Below are 13,598 nucleotides of genomic sequence, written 5' to 3'. Positions count from 1 at the left end.
CAAACCCAGGTCTCCTGCATTGCAGGTGGATTCTTTACCAGCTTAGCCGCCAGGGAAGCCTGAACAGTTATTAGCAGTTAAGTATTTAACAAATGCTGGTTTGTAAAGATAAAATAATAATTCTGCTACACCAAAACATATTTTCTTAAGTTCAAATTTTCTTAATGCAGTTTTAGGGAAGAAGTATTTCCCCCTTTTGGAAATACCAGTATGTTAATACCTAAGAAGTCTTTTTTCTATAAGTTACAAATTAGTTGCAAAAATTCATATGATGTAGATTAAATTGTGATAAAAATTGAGTTGATCTCAGTGAGGCAGCTCACTTCCCTGGTGGCTTAGACAGTAAAGCATCTGCCTATAATGCGGGAGATCAGGGTTCAGTCCCTGGGTTGGGAAGATCTCCTGGAGAAGGAAATGGCAACCCACTCCAGTATTCTTGCCTGGAAAATCCTATAGATGGAGGAGCCTGGTAGGCTACAGTCCATGGGGTTGCAAAGGGTCGGACACGACCGAGCAACTTCACTTCACTTCACTTCAGTGAGGCAGCAGTGAGTGGTGACGTGAAGTGAGATCTAATTACCTACCCAGGAACTGAACCTGGGTAGCCTGAATGAAAACCAGGAATCCTAGCCACCAGGCCAGCAAGGGCTAGAGGCTAGAAGCTAATTTTCCCTGGATCTTTGCCCCAGTGAAAAACATATTTAGTATGGAGGCAGAAACTGTAAGTGCAGGTACAAAGTTTATTATTAAAGACACAGCACAGCAACACGTGGGAAAGAACATAGAGAAACAGTTGATTTCGTTAAGTCAGAAGCAAGACGGAGATACACACCAGGAGAGCAAGGTTATGGGGGCCCCCCGCCCTAGTGAGAAGGAGCGCAATAAAGAGGTGGCTAAGTCATTTATATAGGCCAGTTCTTCTGGGTCTTTGTCTTCCTTTCTGCCAATTTTCTGGTTTCTTTTTTCACATCCGACCTATCCTGGGACTCTCCCCTGGTGTGCCCACACCCCTCAGCTAAGATGGATCTCGAAGTGGAAGCTTCTGGCAGAAGCAAGACTCATTATGGTCTGGCATTTCCACCTGACTTTTGACCCACAAGGAGCCTTTCTGCACATGTGTAGTGTTTCCCTTGTCCCAAAAGGGGGTGGGGGGAGGGGAGATATCTTAATCCGTTATTCAAGCAGGATTTTGTCCCTCTTTGTCCTTGCCATGACTATTACTTTAAAGTGTTGAGACAAACGCTGGCTATTTATCATCTTTCTGTTGTTTCTACCATTTCAGAGAGCAAACAGGAGGCTGATTGTAAATGCCTCAACTGGAGTCCACCTATCTCTTGTCTCAGGAAATGTAAACAGAAGGCTAGTTGTAAATGTCTAACCTGGAGTCCATCTATCTCCTACGTCAGCGTTATGGGAAGACAATAAGATAGAGAACGTTATGATCCAAAGAGATGGAAATAGACAAGGGAATAGAAGGAAAAAAGGAAGCATTATGCTAATAGAAAAGCATTATTGAAGCTAATGGGGGGAAAAAGCTAATGGAAAAGACTTTCTTTTTTTTTTTCCATAAATCATCTTTGAGTTTAGGTCTAATTTTTTTCACTATAAATTTTTCATCACCTATACGTTGGCTTGTCATCTACTTTGTGCCAAGGCCTGTACTCATCACTGACATTTAAAAATGAAAAGAAAGAGGGAGAAATAGGTAAAGGGCCACTGTATGGTGAGGAACTGAAAATAAATTTTTGGCGGTGAGCACGGTATTGTGTGTGTGAAGTCGACATACAAGGCACATATGAGAGTTATATAATGTCATAAATCACTGTTGCCACAATTAAAATAACTTGAAAAATTAAAAAGGAAAACTGAATATCAACTTGGAGTGGGGAAGAGTGTACAGCAGCAATTAAATTCATCGTAATGCCCAGTTCAAAGAGTACAAAATGCTAAATCCAGAGGGATGAGGATGAGGTGAGAGCTGGGGAGAAGAGAGGTCTCTGGGGGCACAGGAAGCTTCACTTTTCTCAGTTCCTGCAACCAGGCGATCCTGATGGAGGGAAGATGGTGCAGAGGAGAAAGGATGATGAGAGATGTCGCCAGAGATGCAGAAAAGGACATTGTGGCAGGAACTAAGGTAAGTTTGTTATGGTTTGGGATGGGGAATGCCCAGAGGTCACGTGGAGGCAAGGGGGGAGGGGGCAAGGGCACTGATGTGACACAGGAGCCTGTTTCAAGTGCCATCTTAAAAGTTCCAAGTGGGTATTTGGTGGAGATGATGAAACATTTCTAAAGAAGGTAACAAGCTGGAGAAAGAGCATGTCAACCAGAAGCTGAAGAGCCTGCCACCCCCCTTGGAAGAACTGGCCCCACGGATGACAGGAGGTGGTGAGGGGCCAAGCAGGGCAACCCTAAAGGATGATGAGCATCCTGCAACATCACTCACAGCAGTGGCAGGACCCGTGTTCCAGGTGACCCAGCCCGCCCTGCTGCAGCATGGAGGATGGGGTCTGTAGCTTAAAGGGGCAGTTGTGGCTCAAAGCAGGAATGGATGCAGGGGAGGCACTACCAGTACAGATGGAAACCTGGATGAAGAAAAGACATGGTAAGGAGGTAAAACACATGTGAGGGCTTCTTGAATGGTCAGATGTAAGAAACAAGAAAGCAGAATGAACTTACCATGACAGGCTGGTCTCTGGACTGTTATTTGGCAAAGCCTGGCTCCTGGCATCAGTGAGGCCATATAGGAAAGGGGCCCATTAAGTTCCTTCACAACCATTAGCGCCTGGAGAACCTCTGCTGAGCCTACCAAAAAAGGCAGCTCTCTGAGTCTTCATCCCCTTAGTTAGTTAGTTAATGTTAGTTGCTCAGCTGTGTTCAACTCTTTGCAACCCCATGAACTGTGGCCTGCCACGCTCCTCTGTCCATGGAATTCTCCAGGCAACAATACTGGAATGGGTAGCCATTTCTTTTTTCCAGTGGGATCTTCTCGACCCAAGGATAAAACCCAAATCTCCTTCGTGGCAGGCAGATTGTTTACCATCTGAGCCACTAGGGAAGCCCGAAACCCTACAACACCCAGTATTCCCAGGTGGTCTCCTATCCAAGTACTAACCAGGCCCAACCCTAACTTAGCTTCCAAGACCAGAGGCGATGCAATGCATTAGCCCTGGTGGATCCAGGGAATTCGAAGAGGGGACGGCGTTAGCGAGGAGAACTTATTTACTTATTAATATAAGATTAGATTAGGAAGAAATAGTGTAGTAGGAAAATTAAGTGGAGGAAGAGGGCTGAATAACTTGGATTATGTGGAAGACCAATAAAATTCCAGACAAGGAATTTACACCATCTACGTTGGGCCACCGGTGCTCACTTGAATAGCTAAGGGTGCCTCGCCTTAGTCTCCGTTTCGCGCAGGTCTTAACAGCCAGGGCAAGTAAGTAGACTTGGCGAGCCTCCGTGCCCCAGATGGGAATTCAGCCTGAAATTAAAGTAAAGAGGAGAGGGAGGGAGAGGGAGAAGAGAGAGAGAGAGAGACACGGGGGAAACCAGCCCAGCGACTGGCTGTGTCCTCTATTGTTCAGAAGGCCTTTTATACTTTTGATAAAACATGGAGATCAATGGGTAATACAAAGTTATGCAGCATTAGCAGCCCAGACTCTTATCAAAACCAGGCTTTTCTCTCTGCATACCTAGTTGTATACACAAGTCTTAGGTAATTTACATCATCTTCCAGCCAAAAGGGCCAATTAACATTTTACAGCCTTTTTTCTGATAAGGGTTTGTCAACCAGAAGACTTACTTGTGTTGATCTTCCCAAAGTCTGGTGCCATTCTCAGAAAGCACTAAATAAAGTTACATTCTTACATAGCAAGGACATAAGAGGAGTGCAGTGATATATAACAAAGAGAAAAGTAATTAACTCAAAAGTCTAGTGTTGCTAACATCAAAACTACTATATATCTTTTTCCATATCCCGTTTACATTGATTAACATCCTCCCAGGTGCCTAAAAGACAAAGAATATGGTGGCCTAGCGGCAATCATTGAGTCAACAGTGAAAACCCGTCACCAATGTAATTTTTAACTCTTTAGAAAAGGCCCTGTATCTTTAAGATGCTTTAAGCTTTGCACCTCTCACGGTTGGGGGGCTGTAAGCAATTTGCAAGCTGTAAGAGGTCTAGGGGAACCTGTTAGGCAAGTTAGAGAGCTATCGGAGGTTTTAAGTGAAACATCCCTTTCAAATGCAGAAGACTAAAGCCCTGAGTTGACTTTTTCCAGAGAATATTAGAAGAGTGGAAAAGCAGGCAGATTCTTATTTTGGGGGAGGGGGGTGGTTGCTCAGGAAATTCCAGGGGGAAAACCTGAGGTCTGATTACCCTTGCCATCAGAGCTCTGCCGCATGACCTTGTCACGGGTGGAATTCCTCACACTGGCTCCCGACAGTAGCCATTCCTTTTTTCCAGGGGGATCTTCTCAACCCAAGGATCAAACCCAAATCTCCTGCGTGGCAGGCAGATTGTTTACCATCTGAGCCACTAGGGAAGCCCGAAACCCTACAACACCCAGTATTCCCAGGTGGTCTCCTATCCAAGTACTAACCAGGCCCAACCCTAACTTAGCTTCCAAGACCAGAGGTGATGCAATGCATTCAGGGTATTATGGCTGTAGACTGGCTTCATTCTCTGCAGGGCACTTATCACTACCTGAAGTAATACAGTTGTAATAGGGCTGGGGCAGGTGGAGCTGCAGTGCCAAACAGCCACTGGTCAGCATTGCAGTGGGCACCAACCCCTCCCCTTGTGTATGAAAGGAGCCCCAATTGGGTCTGATGGATTGAGCGGCTAGTCTGCCATCTTCTTGGTCTGCTAGCTTTCCAATTAAAATCATTATTCCTTGTTCCAACACTTTCTCTCCCAATTTACTGGCCTGTTGTGCAGTGAGCAGAATGAGCTTGGGCTCTGTAACATGTCCTGCTCTTCTCGTCTGTGTGCTGATGGGTCCTACGCCATTTTCGTGATTATAGCTTCATGACACTGAAGTCAAAGCATAAGATGCCTCCAGCCAGTTCTCATTTCTGAGGATTCCTTTGACTATTTCCACATGAATATTAAGAGGATTTGCTCTATTTCTGTGAAGAATACCATTGAAAGTTAGGCAAAGAATGCATTCACAGTGGACATTGCTTTGCAAAGAATGGACATTTTAACAGCACTAATTCTTCCATTCCATAAGCATGGGATATCTTTCTATTTATTGGTTTCTTCTTCATTTTATTCATCAACATCTGAAAGTGTTCAGTGTGCAGGTCTTAGAAGCCCTTGGTTAAATTTATTACTTGGTATTTTGTTCTTTTTAATGCAGTTGTCAATTGGATTGTTTTCTTTCTCTTTCTGATGGTTCATTTTTTGTGTTTAGAAGTACAGTTGATTTGTATGTATTGATTTTGTACCATTACTGAATTCATGTGTTAGTTCCAATGGTGTTTTAATGGAATTATGTAGAAAGTTATAACTCAAAAACCCCACTGTTTCTATCACATCCAGGTCATTCACAACATGGAAGACAAAGTGGCTCCTACTGGCAGCTTCCCACAGTGCCTGTCAATTGCACGGGGCGATCAGGTTCATGAGTTTGTATGAAGTGGATCTAGGTAACAAGGCTTGCCCTCTATTAGGAAGTCTGATGTTTCCTCTGATTTTCTGGTGTGGTATTGATAAGGTGTTTTGGAAAGTTTTTGACTTTGCCATAATTCCAAACGTACAGAAACCGGCGGTAGCAGAACAGTCTTGTGTATCTACACACTCAGAGTTCCCAGCCTTCCTTACTTGAGTGCGTGCGCCACTTCACACAAGATTCTCCAGGGAGTTTTACCCAAGAAAGGAAAAGGGAACGTGTTCTTCCAGGGCACCAGCACGTCGTGTCCAAACGAGGAAATTACATGGTTTCCATGTTACAATCCAACCCAAGGCCCATTTCAGCTTTCACCAGCTGCCCCAACTTTAGGGAGACGTCTTTCCCCATTCTGATCCAGGTTTCTTTTCCTGGAACCATGACTGATACTTTTCCTCATTTTCACAACCTTGGTAGATGCAAAGTTCACAAGGTAAATACGACCTGAGTCATAAGATAAATATGGCCTTTTCTGTATTATAACATGTATTGGGACTTTATGTATTTTGTGTGTGTGTGATTAATTGTACAGATTATTTACCATTTAAGACATTTTAAGTACACTGTTCTGTGGCATTAACCACACTCACATTGTTGTACAAATATCTTCTCCATCTATGTTCAGAATGTTTCTGTTTTCACCAGTAAAACTGTGCTCATTAAAGACAAATTTACCTCAGCCCCTGGCCATTGCACTCTACTTTCTGCCTTTGAACTTGACTTCTGTGTGTACCTCATATAAGTGGAATCATGACATTTTGTTCTGCTTGTGACAGTTACTTCATTTATAATGGCTTCCAGGTTTCCGTTCACAATAGCACATGTCAGAATCCCTTCTTTTTTTAGGCTGAATCCCATTCCTTTGCATGTATGCCACCACATTTATTTGGTCCCCTCATCCACGGTGGACAGTTGGGTCACTGGCGCCTTTTGCTACCGTGATGCATACTGCTCTTGGGGTGGGGGGGTGTACTCATAGGTGCCCAGCCCCTGTTCCCAGTCTGTTGGGAGTATGCCCTGATATGGATGTGGCGGATCACAGGTAAACCCTGTGAGGGAGCTTCGAGGAACTGGCACACTGTTTTCCACAGAGCCTGCACCATTCCACTTGAATGGTTTATGGATCCACTCCAATTGGTTTATCTATTTACCCACTGGTGAGCATTTGCACCATTTCTCCCTTTTGGGTCTTATAAAGAGTGTTGCTATCAATATATGTGAACACCTGTTTTCACTTCTTTAGGGTATATATCCAAGAGTAGAGTTGTTGAGCTGTATGGTAATTTTACATTCATATCATAGACATATGTTGAATCCTTTTCCATTTGCACAAGTAATGTTTAAAGGTTCCAACTTCTCTGCATTGTTGCCAACATTTGTTTTTTTATATGTTTTTTAAGAAGATATTTAATTGTTTGGCCTCATCAGGTCTTAATTGGGGCAGGCAGGGTCTTCCTTGTGTCATGAGATATCTTTCCATTGTGCACTATTGTGCACAGAGTCTCTAGTTGTGTTACACAGACTCTAGACCAAGCAGGCTCAGTAGTTGTGGGGCATAGATTTAGTTGCTGTGAGGCACATGGGATCTTCTCAGACCAGAGATTGAACCCATGTCTCCCGCATTGGCAGGTGGATTCTTTATCAGTGAGCTACCAGGGAAGCCCTGCCTCCATGTTTTATTGAAGAATTTATACAGCCATGTCTTGGCACCCTTGGGGAATTGGTTCCAGAATACCCTAATTTTGGTATACTCAAGTCTCCTATATAAAATGGAATGGTATTTGCAAATAACCTGGGCACGTATCCTCTTGTATACCTTAAATAAAATCTAGATTACTTATAATAACTAATACATATAATCACAGTATAAATGTTATAAATGCAATGTGAATGCTATGTAAATAGTTGCTGGCATGTGGCAAATTCAATAGTTTCCTTTTGAAACCCTTTGGAAATTATTTTTCTTATAGTTTTGATCTGGAGTATTGTCAGGAAGCATTTAACAGGCTTCCTGTGTGCTCTTTTGGATCTGTCATGAATCCTCTGTTCCTTATTAATTCATGAATATTCAGGAATTAAGAGGAGTTGGCAAGCCACTCCCAGGGCTGAAGAATGCATGCATTTCCTTCATTAGTTTTTCCATACGGTGATAAGTAACTATTTACAACCCTCTTCCTTTTTATGAACCTTATGCTAAAAGTGATTATTTACAACCCTCTCTCTTTGGTATGGATTACCTTATGTTTCCTTGATAATTTGTAAGTCTGGACTTTTGATTTTTTTTTTTTTCACTAGAAATCGCTTTATTGATGAAATCACCAGGAATTTTCAACACAAGATTTAACATCTTAATGTCCACCAAGACCTGGGCTCTGGGGTTTGGTCTGCCTCTCCCAGTCCTTAAAGGGGTTTACAGAGAGACGTCATTAACAGAGACCAAGTAAGGTGGTTGGAGGTCCTCCTTTCCCAGTCATTGGACAAGCTGCTCAATTCTTGTCCGGAGTAGGAAAGAGCCAGTGTTTCAGAGTACTCTAATAAGAATTTGACATTGCATTTAAATCTCTCATAACAATTTCAATTTATCAACAGTATTGGTCCAAACTTATTTGTTTCTGATCTAAGTCTTTTTCATTTTGCATTTTTGGTGTAATTTTAGTAAATAATCTCACTCCCTGTGCAGAAATCAATTAATCCCGTGCCAAGAAAAATATCTCAAACCTGAGTAATCTCCTCTTGCTCTTGGAAAGAGGAAACAGGGGGTTTTCTGCTTTTTCCATTCAAGAGATGACCAAATATATACCCTCGACCCCCCGGAAGTCCAAAATGTTACTTCTGGCCTTGGAATGTGCAGCTTTTGATGGGCTGATTCAAATTACCTAGGAAGAGCAGCTGGAACTACTATGCAGGCAGCCTTTGGAAATTTCTTCCTAAAATAAACTCTAGTGATTGCTCCATTCTTGTGTACAAACGCTGTACAGTTCGAACAACTTCTGCTGTTCCATCCCACAAGCTAAGCTCAGAGGAGGCACTGGAATTCTCAGGAGCAAGAGTAGTAGTGGCCCCACGAGGTAGGACCTCAATGACGCGAGGCTTGTCAATGATCTGGGCTATCCGGTCTCCCTTTTCCACAATACCGACGATCCAGGCTTGATGACCCTCTCCATACTTTGAAGATTTGATTTCTGAACAAAAGCGAGCTGCTTGTTCTCTTGGCAGACAAATCAGTAGCCCCCCAGAAGTTTCTGCTGAGATTCCTTGCAGGAGACCAAAGCGCCCGCTGGCCTTGCTGATGGCAGCCATCTTGGCAATGATGGGCAGATTATGAATGACAAAGGAGACCTCATTTCTTTGTTGTTTTGCAAGGTTCTGAGAGTGGCCCAGAATGCCAAAGCCGGTGATATCTGTGGCTGCGTGGGCATTAAACGTGTGCATCAGCCAGCAGCAATTCTATTGAGGGTAGCCATGTTGAACATGGCTTCCTGATAACCCAGCTCTACCTCTTTTCTGGAGACCACCATCTTTATCTTATTCCATTGTTCAGGATTATCCAGCCATTGGTGGGCATTGACGGCAACCTGGGTTCCTGAGGGTTTAGTTAACATGAGCACATCCCCAACAACGGCGCTGTCAGGCAAGATGAATTCATTTGGTTGACATACTACAGTGGCAACTCCACCGATGATAATCCAAGGGTTTACCACCATTTGCCCACCAGTCACTGCAGTCCCTCCTTCCTCGGCAGCATCCTGAAAACCTTTGATCATGAGTGGTGTTATCTTTTCTCGCTCCTCCTCAGGCATACTCTGGCTGACGCTGAGTAGCAGCAACATGTTGTCACACTCAGTAATGCCCATCGCGTAGAGGTCACTCAGCACGTTGGCACATGTGATGCGCCCCATCATATAGGGATCTTCCACCAGGGGGTAAAAGAAGTCGGTGGTCTGCACCAAGGACAGGCCCCCGTGTCTCAGGGGTATGACGCAGGAGTCCATCCCAATGCCCAGGCTGGGGAAGGGAGGGCTGGGTTCCACCCTCACCGGCAGACCGGCTTCCTGGGCCATCTCTTCAAGGCCTCCGACCAAGCGCCGGCCCGACATGGGCAGCACCTCCGGTCTCGTCAGTCCCTCCAGGAGTTTGAGCAGCATCTCCTGGGGGACCTTGCAGCCTCAGCCCTTCTGTAAGAAACGCCGCGGGAAGAAGGAGCCACCCCTGTGGACCGTTGATCAGGGCCTTTTATTGGGCGGTTGCTCTCGGGCAGAACTCCCGGGGGCAGGAAGCAAGGAAGCGAGGGGGGTCTGCAAAGCAAAGGGAGTCTGCTGGGTAAAGGGAGTCTGCAGGGGTAAAGGGAGTCTGCAGAGTCTGTAAGGGTGGGGAAGGGTTTTATAGCCCAGGCCGGGCCTCCCATATAAGGAAGAAAACGCGGGCTCAGCAGTGATCGGTGTCCAAGGGCTCCTGGACAAGTGATCCGTGTCAGCTCCTGATTGGATGGCGAGGGCTTCGTGTCGGCTCCTGATTGGTCGGCTCGGTTGCCGGCCCGTCTCCGGGGCTTGTCTGCAGCGCCCTCTGCCGGGACATGTCCCGACATGCCCGGGCATGCCCAGGCATGCCTCAACACGCCTGACCTTGCCCTGACCTCTCATCCTGACCTCGCCCTGACCTTTTATCCTGACCTCACCCTGACCTTTCATCGCAGCCTTTTTGATATAGGACAAGGGGCGCCGACTCTCTCTGGCTACTTCCTGCTGAATGGGGGCGACGAGGGGTAGGGTGAGGCCAGGATGACAGGGGGGCGTCTGCCGTTAATCTTGCCACGGAGTGCTTGCTGGAAGCCCTTGGTACTGCTGCCGCATCACCATCAGCTGGATCGTGTCGAGCCGTTGTTTGATAAAGGCCAGAAGCTTGTTTAGGATACAAGGCCCGAAAGTCAGGAGCAGTAGGAGAATGATGATCGGTCCCATTTAGCCATGGACACTCGATCATATAGCGTACTCGCAGCTGGCCGCCACCCCTCTTCTGGTAATTCCAATCAGGGTCAGTGTCAGGAACCACCTGAGCCCCTGGGGGGCGCTCGGGGGAGGGGTTGGCATAGTGCCACTGGTCGGCCTGAGCCTTGGCTGCTGTCCAGATGGCCTGCCTCTCCTCGGGGGTGGTGGTAGACCCCAGGATGACATATATGTCCTGCCATGTCAAGGCGTAGGGACGGGTCAGACCAGTAAACTGCTTAATGTACTGAGTGGGGTTGGAGGAGAAGGAACCCAGTTTGGCCTCAATCTGTGCTAAGTCTTGGAGGGAGAAGGGGACATGGACTTGGGCTAGACCCTCAACTCCGGCTACTTGTCAGAGAGGGAGTAGCGGGGCTGGGGGAGGGGGAAGGGAGGCTCCCGGAGGGTTGCGGTGGGAGCGAGTGTGGGAGCTAACCGGGGAAGGGGAGGGAGTGACGGGGGAAAGAGGAGGATACAAGATAGGGTTAAGGGTCGGAGGATCCGGGACCAGCGGTGGAGTCTCGGGGGCGGGAGCGGAGGTAGGAGAGTCCGGAGTGGAAGAGGGGAGGTAGGAGGAACCGGAGTGGAAGGGGTAAGGGCCGTGGGAGAGGTATAGGGAGGAGGGGCCACCAGATCTTCTGGGGGAACAGAGGATACAGAGGACTCAGAGGCGGGAGGAGCTGGTTTGGCCCGGGAGGGTGGAATCGGGGGAGCCAGGATAAGCAGGATTTGGCAGGGAGTGCACGTGGTGCACAGGGTGGGGCGAGAGCGCAACGCCCAAAAGGCCTGAACATAGGGGGCCTCAGACCATTTTCCCGTTCTCCGGCAGTAGTTATCTAAATCACGGAGGATATCAAAGTCAAATGTCCCTGTGGCTGGCCACCGTGAGCCAATATGGCGGATGTATCCCTTTAGTTTTAGGGTCCACAGGTTAGCCAGCAGGCCCTCTAAAGGGGTAGAATATTGGGGATCAGGTTTGGAGGCTGTCGATCCCATGGCGATCACCAAACGGAGACTAACCCCCGCTGCCCAAACGTCTTCAGGTGCCAAGGGAAGCCGGGGATCCGCACAGCCGTTCGGAACGTCTCCCTCCCGAGCTGGGGACCGAGGAAGGCTGAAGCCAGAGGCCGAAGCCGGAGGTCTACACAGCCGTTCGGGACGTCTCCCTCATGAGCTGGTGACCGGGAGGACCCAGTAATTGCGCACCCGTTACTGGGTCCTAGGAAGTGGTCACCAGGGAGGGCGGGCTCCAAAGCCGAAGGGACTTACCCCATATCCTGCCGTCCAGGGGGTTGGTCAGCCGCCTGGGTCTGGGGGTGGGGGGGGGGGGGGGGGGCTACCGCAGTGGTGGAGCTCGAGGGGGCCTCAACGGCGAGTGCCGGAAGCCCTCACCTCGAGCCCCACGTTGGGCTCCAGATGTAAGAAACGCCCCGGGAAGAAGGAGCCACCCCTATGGACCGTTGATCAGGGCCTTTTATTGGGCGGTCGCTCTCAGGCAGAACTTCTGGGGGCGGGGAAGCAAGGAAGCGAGGGGGGTCTGCAAAGCAAAGGGAGTCTGCTGGGTAAAGGGAGTCTGCAGGGGTAAAGGGAGTCTGCAGAGTCTGTAAGGGTGGGGAAGGGTTTTATAGCCCGGGCCGGGCCTCCCATATAAGGAAGAAAATGCGGGCTCAGCGGTGATTGGTGTCCAAGGGCTCCGTGTCAGCTCCTGATTGGATGGCGAGGGCTTCGTGTCGGCTCCTGATTGGTCGGCTCGGTTGCCGGCCCGTCTCCGGGGCTTGTCTGCAGCACCCTCTGCCGGGACATGTCCTGACATGCCCGGGCATGCCCAGGCATGCCTCAACACGCCTGACCTTGCCCTGACCTTTCATCCTGACCTCGCCCTGACCTTTCATCCTGACCTTGCCCTGACCTTTCATCCTGACCTCGCCCTGACCTTTCACCTTCATGCCAGAGAAGCCGGTGAGCCGCCAGCTCGGGCTGAGACCCAACGCCTGGGGCTCGAAGGGCCAGTAGCTCGAGAAGCCCCGGCCTAGAGGCAAGCCCACCGGGCCCGAGGAGCCTTCCCCCACCGCCACTGCCGCCATAGCCTCTCCGCTGGCACCAGTCGCTGCGACTTCCGCCATTACGCCTGCCCAGCAGGGAGGGAGAAAAGAGGTTGGAGGAGGAGAGGTCCCTTTTACTTTCCACTCCAGTTAGTAAGGCATAACGATATTACCGCAGACTCTCTCTGGCATGACTGGCGCAGCACATCTGCTGCCACAACACGCGCTCCAGGACATCCTCTGGACTTTTGATTTTTATCTTTGCTGAAAATAGCTACCTTGTAAGACAGTATATATACACACACTATCCATCAGAGCTTGGGTCCCCCGTGTCTTTCTCTCCCTCTCTCCCTCTCTCCCTCTCTCCCTCTCTCCCTCTCTCCCTCTCTCCCTCTCTCCCTCTTTCCCTCTCTCTCTCTCCAGCTAATTCTTTGGAGCGCAGAAGGCCACTGAGCTCACTTTCTTGCCCGGGCTTCTAAGACCCTCTCAAGAAGGCACACTGTGCCTTCACCCCCTTGAGAGGGCATCAGGTGCCTACGTGAAGCAGCACGAGCTCTGTGCCAAGAGCTTTATTGGTTTTCTGCATAAACCAAGGAATGTCAGCCTCTCTCTCTCTCTCTTTTACTTTCTTATCGTCAACTCCAGACCACCAGATTCTGGTCCATTAAAGGACCTCAACAGAGTTTGAATCCATGGATGTAGAACCCATAGATACAAGGGGCTGACTTCAATTTTACTTTTTACATTTAAGCCTTTTATATATTTTGAGATGCTTTTTAGTACGTGGCATGAGCTAAGGGTCCAATTTCATTCTGCTGCATGTGGATAGCCAATTGCCTAGCAATGCCAATTGTTGAAAACACCATTTCCCCCCAATTTAGTTCTGTGGACTGTTGTGTAAAATG

General features: G+C 48.0%; 1 long non-coding RNA gene and 1 pseudogene across 1 annotated transcript; one reads left to right on the top strand and one right to left on the bottom strand.

The window, feature by feature from the left end:
• Positions 1–246: 246 nt before the first annotated feature.
• On the top strand, positions 247–6,348 carry LOC132658617 (uncharacterized). Its single transcript, XR_009598474.1, has 2 exons — positions 247–2,134; positions 5,543–6,348. It is a non-coding gene; the product is annotated as an uncharacterized LOC132658617 (long non-coding RNA).
• A 1,597-nt stretch (positions 6,349–7,945) lies between these two features.
• Positions 7,946–12,860, bottom strand: LOC101121783 (selenide, water dikinase 2-like; annotated as a pseudogene).
• Between the last annotated feature and the right edge of the window lie 738 nt (positions 12,861–13,598).

The sequence above is a fragment of the Ovis aries genome, chromosome 25 (genome assembly GCF_016772045.2).
Source record: "Ovis aries strain OAR_USU_Benz2616 breed Rambouillet chromosome 25, ARS-UI_Ramb_v3.0, whole genome shotgun sequence".
NCBI classification, from domain to species: domain Eukaryota; kingdom Metazoa; phylum Chordata; class Mammalia; order Artiodactyla; family Bovidae; genus Ovis; species Ovis aries.
Note: the sequence above shows the minus strand (reverse complement) of the source record. Positions and strands in the feature narration are given on the sequence as shown.